Here is an 8,137-nt window from a genome sequence, read left to right as displayed (position 1 = left end):
AATCAATCACGATTCACAAAATCCAATTAACACTAGTAACCATACTATCTCATGTTAAGTCTCATTTTGCCAATTATATATGAACATACACATTTAAAATCAAGCAATTAATCATTAAAATTAATGCTATCCAACTACCCACAGAGAATCAATATCAAAACAACATTATTGACAAAATAATATATATTTCTCAACATACATATTCAAGTCAAAACACAATTACGGATAAATTCTCAAAATATCGTAATTTACCGACAACCCAAATAGTTAATCTAATTCCAAATTATATTCTAATCAATTAAACACATTGAAATTAATTCAACTATTAATTTAATCAACCAATTAATAATCACACTATATTAATTTAATTCACTTCTATTTCTACTCTATTTCCAATTTTCTAGCATTCTATTGCTCAAGACCATTTTTATTAAAAAGAATATCGCGCTAGCTTTCTAACGCCTCGAACGGAGACTCAAACGGAGTTACGATTCAAAAAAATATGAATTGTTAAAGTTCCAATGAAAAAAACAAACACTGACATTATACACTGACAACTCTAAACATGTCAGAATTACTCAAAACAAATAAAAATATGACTCTTAATAATTCAAAACAACTCTAACAACTTATTGTCAACTCTAACAACTCTATTGACAACTCTAACAACTCTATTGACAATTCTATTAAATTATTATAATTTATTTATAAAGAATATTTAAACCAGACACAATTTCGGTCGATTCGTAAAATATCACAATTTCAACAAAATAACACCACCATGTTAATCTACTAATTAAACTTAGCTACCACGTAAATTTTTATCAAATTCCGGACAACTAATTATACCGCTTAATTCGGCTATTTCGACCGGGCGGAACTATTTTATTAATTCTATATTTCATACCATTATGATTCATTTATGATATTATACCATACCATTATGTATATATACTTAAGGAACAGTGTGAACGATCACTTTTGTGCATAGAGAAAGATTAATTTAAAGGTTTTTAAGTTGGCTAGTATAAACTATATATTGTTGCCTTTGTCTTAATGTCCCTACAACCATAAATTTAATATCATTAGATTTTATCCTTACCTATAACTAAGACTATAATTAGAGTCAGGTTATCCATGTGGTGGAAAATGAGTTTCCAGACTAAAAAAACTATGTAAAGCTATTTTTATATGCTATGGGTGTCAACCGGCAATCCTTCCATGGTCCTTTGCCCACCGTCATGGATTTCCATCCCGTCCGTCAAGGACAAGCACGCTGGATGCCGACCATCGCGGCTCACCTTATTATTTCCAATACTCCTCTCTTCGACACATATATATGTATATACAATTCTAGTCTCAGAATCAATAAGTTTAGCATTTCAGTATACACAAACCGTAACAAACCACAACAACAGCAACAAATAGAATTTCAAATTTCAGTAACAATTTAACACAATAAAACATTAACCTAAATCCCTAATCATCAACATACAAGATTTCATAAGCCCCATTATAGGAAGAGGACCCCACCCTTACCTTGTGAATTGATGGTTGGTTTGCTCTTCAATGAAAGTTTGTCTCTTCTTCACCTCTTCACCAAACCCTATTTTCTCCTCTTGGTGTCTTGCTAGCTCTAGCCCTCTTTTCCTCTTCTAATTCCAATTCCAATTCCAACAAAATAAACTTATTATATTTAACCCCTTATAATTCTTAATGGGCCTAAATGAAATTCTTACTTATTTCTTCACATAAAACAAATGAAGCCCAATATTATTTCTAAGCTCACTTAATAAAATAATATTTCAACTTAATTCCGCCAAATTAATCCGATTAATTATCATGCCATCTTAATAAAATAGTTTCGACTTTGATGATAAAAATTCGAATTAATTATAAATAGTCCAATATTTAATAATAATATTATTTCTAATATTATTTCTTCAACATAAATCAACTTTATTAATCCTCCGACTAACGGAATAAAAATCTGACTTTAACTTTAATAACCCAACTACTCTTCTCAAAATAATACGGTAAATCCAATAATTCTCGAACTTCGTTTAAATTAAATAATTAAATCCTTAAATAATTTAATTAATTAATTAATTAAATTCGGGACGTTACAAAATTTATTTTAATTTTAATATAAATATTTTGAGTATAATTGATACGCCCATTTTGTAACCATTAATAGGAAAACTGCTGGTGCTGGGATTCAAAGTTTGTAAGCCTAAATATATCACTACAATTAATAATAAAGACTTTAGTGAAATTTCTTTTAATAAGAGAAATAAAAATTCAGGCGCCTAAAATAAGAGCTATGACTTTGGTTGGTATAGTATCCAAGGTAATAGAATGTCGCGTTAGGTGTATTTTGTAGTAATGATTAGAGAATTGGTTAGAAATTATAGTTAGTTCGATGAAGCTTGTTACAAACTAACTTTTATATATACACATCATGTAACTAACTCTCTTCAATCAATGGGATAGCTTCATTCGTACCATTTTCTCTTTATTTTTCATTTTTTTCTATTGATTATAACATGTTGATGAGAAACTTCATGATGGTATAAGAGCTCTTCCGAGCTTAGTTGCATATCGCTTTCCTCATCTTGTTATCTTTTTCAACATTCATGGTAGTTTGGGGTGCTAATGCTTTCGTTAATGGTGCTGGAAAAATCGTAGCTCCCGTTTCTCCAGTTCAATATCCCTTTCAACAGCCAGGTAATGTGTACACCAGTTCTCACTCATTCCAACTATCATGCACGGGAGAGATTCATGCGACGTGCTCTTGGAGGGAAAAACAAGTTTGACATTGTGGATGGTTATATACATGTATCGGTCGAGTTTGATATAAGTTTCATGGGTTGGAATCGTTGTAACATGCTTGTTCATTCTTAGATCAAGAATTAAGTTGAAGAGTCAATTGAATAGAGTATCGCTTTCCTTGAGAATACCATTGATGCATGGAACAAGCTCAAAGAACAATTCTCACAAGGAGATCACAATCATATTTCAGAATTACAATGTGAAATTTTGGCCTGAAACAAGATTCACAAATTATTATTTGAATCACATGACCCGAGTCATGAGAAATACTATTTTGAATTAGAGTTCCATAACCATACCAGGAAATTTTCAGTTTAGTGTGATTGGAATCATGCAATCTTGTGATTTGAATCATGCAGTCTTGTGATTAGAATCAAAGTGATATGATTCGAATCATGAAAAATAGAAAAGGATCATTGAGCTCCCTCTAACTCTAATTCGAGTCGTGTGAATAGTGTGATTCGAATCACACTACCAGAAACTCATTTTTTCCAAATTTCAAATGATTTTAGAGATTCTAATATAGTCATCAGTAGAATCATTCTCAAATATAGTTCTAGATCCAAAAACTCAATTAATTGACTTGAATCAAATTGATTAAAGTATAACCAACACTACTAAAAATAATACATTTCATGACAAAGCTTTCATGTTAGCTATTGAAAAATCATGGTTAAATGACAGAAAACGCGTCGTTTCATGACAAAACATAATCTTTTTCCTCGATTTTTCTCTCAACCGACACAAAAAACTGCTCAAGGTTTGAGTTTCCATTCCCTGTTCCTCCAATTTTATGTTTTATTTAGAACCAAAAAAGCGTGTTTATTTTTTATAGATTTTACATTGCATATGTTACCTCAGTTTTTTCGAAAATCAAGATAATAACTCTCTAAATTTTTATTCATTTAGAACTAAAAAAATGTGCCCTTATTTTTTATAGAATTTAAGTCAGATTTATTTCCTCGGTTTTAAAAAAACCGATATAAAAACTATCTAAATTTTTATTGTTAAGTCTTATTTAAATTTTTTATGTATGCATGGTTAAATCACAGTGCCCTGTTTCAAGCATTTGTAGTAGTTGAAATTTCTTTCCTAAGCTTATCTCTCATGATATAGTTAGCTATTATAACAAAAAGCTTGATATTTTTTTCCATACTGTACATGCTAATTGTAACGTGAGAGAGAGACAACTCATTGCTATAATTTTTTGTTTTCATTTTCTACTTTACTATATGAATGTGTGAGTTTTATTTTGTTATTAAAATTGACCTGTCAGTTGTCATGTAGTAAATAGATATAGACTTAATATTATTTTTTTTTAAAAGTACTAGTAGGAAACCCGTGCTGTCGCACGGGTCTGGTCGGGATTTCTCATTACATGTATCTAGTTTTGACTTGTAAAGTTTTGAGTTGTAAAGTTCCTTTATATCTATAAAAAATTTATGTAATAGTTAGTATCTCATAAATACGTTCACATCTACCCGTTAATACAGATAAGCTAAAAATTCAGTCGAATCCAAATGTCAGATCTCGTTAAACTTATGCATTTTACAAATCTAAAATGTATAACAGGAATTAAGAAATAAATAATAATTATGAGGAATTATTTAGTTTTCAATTCAATAATAATTATTTTATTCAATAATAAATTTTTGTAAAGTCTATATTAAATGATATAATTTTGACCATTATTATTGTAATTATCATTTAATTGTCTCTAAGATGATAATAAAAATATATTGAATTGAAATCTCCAAAAATTGGACTCTTTGTATTTGCATTAAAAGACTTTTCATCTGCCCGCGTGACCTTTCAGATTAATTGGATTGAGCAGGGAAAAACTAAATTTGCATTGAAAAATTAAAAAAAAATGATTTTTAATGTTATGGTAATTTGCATTTTTATTTTTTCCAAAATGCTATATTATTAATATAGGACAACAAATAAAAAAGTCACCCGTATTTTTTATGTTAGATGAAAAGCAAAAGTCATTTAAAAAAAACTCTTTTTAACTTTTAAAATTATGAAATTAAGAAATAAATAATAATTATGAGTAATTTAGTTTTCAATTCAATAATAATTATTTCATTCAATAATAATTTATTAAATGATAATTTGACCAGTATTCTTGTAATTATAATTTAATTGCCTTTAAGATATATGAGAATAAAATATTTGAATTGAAAGCTAAAAAAATTGGGTGTCTAGAAGACTTTTCATCTCCCCATGTGACCTTTTAGATTAGTTGCATTGAACATAAAAGAATTGAATTTGCATTTAAAAGTTAAAAATATGACTTTTAATAGATATGGTCATTTGCATTTTTATTGTTTCAAAAATGCTATATTATTAATATAGGACAACTAAAAGTTAGGAAAAACAAATTAAAACAGTCACCCATATTTTTTATATAACATGAAAGCAAAAGTATCATTGTTAAATTAGTAAAATAAATTTGAGATCAATTGTTCGTATACAAAACTTAACATAGGGGCTATTGAAATAACTACATATGGTAAATACAACAACAAATTAACAATACATTTGTTCATTTAAAAAAAAATAATCAAATGATTAATTTAAATATATTTGTATCAACAATAAAAAAAAAATCGTTTATAACAATATTTGTTCGTTTATAACAATATTTGCATAAAAATAGACTTTTTTCCATTTTTAAAAAATCTATATCAAAGATACATTTTTTTACGTATTTAAAAAGAATGTCGTTTTAAAAAAAAATATTGGACCAACAATAAACTTTATAAAACATAGAGTAACACTTACTTATGCACCAATTATAATTTATAAAATGCTCTGCTAAGGAATGTCGTTTTATAATTTAATATTTTCTTGTTGGCACCAACTATAATTTATAAAATAGTCCAGTAATTGAGGCCAAGTTTTTTTAAATAGATGGTATTAGACACATAAGGAAAAAAATATATTAAAATAAATAAGTAATAAATTGTAATTATAATATTATTTTAATTTATCTTTTTACTTATACTATATCACAAACCCTGTTTGATAAAAATAGAGTAAATAAAAAATATAATTTTAGTTAAAGTCATTCAGCGAATTTAATTATTGCAGCAACCAATATTAATGTTCACTAATCCTAGTAGATATTTCCAAAGTGTCGATGAAGTAACATTTAAATAGAGATTAAAATTAGAATAAAAAAAGAGGAGTTTGTTTTTGTAAGGATTCTAAAGGCATTTTCAGAGAAAAAAATCAATTCTTCCCCAAAAAAGGCCATCCAAACATTCATGAGTAAGTTACAACAAATCATCCCAAAGCTGAATCTTCAAAAATCATCACATTAGAGATAGCATCACACTGCTTTTCTTTTCCCTCTCTAAATTATAATTCAACTACCTTCTATAAAATCAATTTCAACAATTTATAAACCAAAACAAAACCAATGTTGATGCCACCGTGGCACCAGTATGTCAAACATTGTCTATTCTGAAGTTGCATTTTTCTTGTTGTTACATTCGCTTCCAGTTTTCTGTGGAGCTTGAGCTTTCAATCGAGACCTTCAACTCTTCGATCGCTACTGCAGTATAGTCGCATCCAATTAATTCCTGCCACGACAAAATTACTAACATTAATGCTCATAGAAATTACAGTAACTGGTCCATCAGTTCACAACAGCAAATGCAAGTTTAAACATTCATTGATCATGGAATTCAAATGAAGGTCCAAAGAGGGAATCACACAGCCAGTTTCAAAATCCAAACATTCAAGAGCCAAGGGCCATGCACGTTCAAGCTTTTACACATTGCATACATTTAACTTACACACAATCTTGAGTCATTTTCTAACCTACATAACTTAACAAAACCATTCAGAACAATAAACTATCACCATTCATCATTCATGTCAATTCACCATGCAACATCAAAGGAAATTCAATTTTGATACAAAACAGTCCCAAAGCCAACATACTAACAGTTGATTGCAGATTCTCTAATGTTTTTCAAACTACTTCAATTAGTATAACATTTCTAACTAACAGGAAATAGTATCCAAAATACACATCAAAACCCAAGCATTAATCAAACATCCTCTTATTTGAAGTCAATATGCAGAGGCAGCGCAATATGGTGTTATATTCAGAGTACCTCAATGGCTCACATAAAACCAAAGGGGCATACGGTTCAGAGATCTATGCATATTAAACATGTACCAAACTTGCTGCAACATACCTATTGTGCCAATGAACCTACTCCAGTTTTGAGCCATGCTCCAGTCCAAAAACCGACTTGCCACGACTCTGCAAAACAAAATAACCAAATAACATGAAAAAATAATAAGCACTCAACCTCATCAATTTACTTCATCATATACTTTCCCAAACAAATCAAAACCATATTGTTTAGAGAAACTCACTATGACAAAACTTACATTTAGAGAAACTCAACAACGTCTAAGATTCACTATTTATGAGTAGCATCATATTTTCAAGGAAATAAAAACAAAAATACATGAAATAGAATACCAGATTCATCCATGTTCGAAGTCTGAGGTCTTGAGGTGAAATTAGAATCAAGCTTTTCTTATTGTTTCCTCTTCTTCTCCACACCTAATAGCATGCTCCTCAATTTTCTGGCGAAAAACATTAAGGAACAGAGAAGCAAATTAAAGAAAGAAAGATGTAGATCTTCACCTCCCTTTCAACCAGCACCGTCATCGGCATCAACCATCTCAAACAGCCAAACAATGCCCTAAAATTTACTACCCATTACAAAACAAAAACAAAAACAAAAGAAATATAGAAAACAACAGAATATATTAAGCATAATTTGAAAATTGAAAATTCAAAACATCTATTAATATGGTTTAGGCAAGATTCAAATGAATGAATCTCGGGAAAGGATTTTTGCAATGTAAATAGTGATTTTCTCAAGAATAGAATATTTATGATGGATGTTCAATTTTGTCTGCCACCATAAATGCATCCATACATCCCTTATTCGTTCAATTCAAGTTATTTGTTAATGGAATATAAATGGAATATAAAAAATATATATAAAATGCGACAAAAATTCTTGGTGTGCCACATCAGCGGTATTAAATACCAAATCAATATAAATCAAGTAATGTGCAATTAGTCTGTTTTACCCTTGTAATTAGATTAGATTAAATTTTTAATCAGTTGGGTTAACTTGTAATTATCAGATACTTTACATTTTATATATTTATATAGATTCACATAGACATAGTGGTCCACCCCACCATCACGTACAGCACACATCCTTCCTCTTTTTTCTCTTAATATCTTCTTTTTCTAATATTT

At 29.0% G+C, this 8,137-nt stretch overlaps 1 long non-coding RNA gene across 1 annotated transcript; it reads right to left on the bottom strand.

The window, feature by feature from the left end:
- Positions 1-5,979: 5,979 nt before the first annotated feature.
- On the bottom strand, positions 5,980-7,813 carry LOC131623144 (uncharacterized). The gene is made up of 3 exons (XR_009290154.1): positions 7,340-7,813; positions 7,047-7,114; positions 5,980-6,422 (listed from the first exon to the last, which is right to left on the bottom strand). It is a non-coding gene; the product is annotated as an uncharacterized LOC131623144 (long non-coding RNA).
- Between the last annotated feature and the right edge of the window lie 324 nt (positions 7,814-8,137).

This window comes from Vicia villosa, unplaced genomic scaffold, assembly GCF_029867415.1.
Source record: "Vicia villosa cultivar HV-30 ecotype Madison, WI unplaced genomic scaffold, Vvil1.0 ctg.000053F_1_1_2_unsc, whole genome shotgun sequence".
Classification (NCBI taxonomy): Eukaryota; Viridiplantae; Streptophyta; class Magnoliopsida; order Fabales; family Fabaceae; genus Vicia; species Vicia villosa.
Note: the sequence above shows the minus strand (reverse complement) of the source record. Positions and strands in the feature narration are given on the sequence as shown.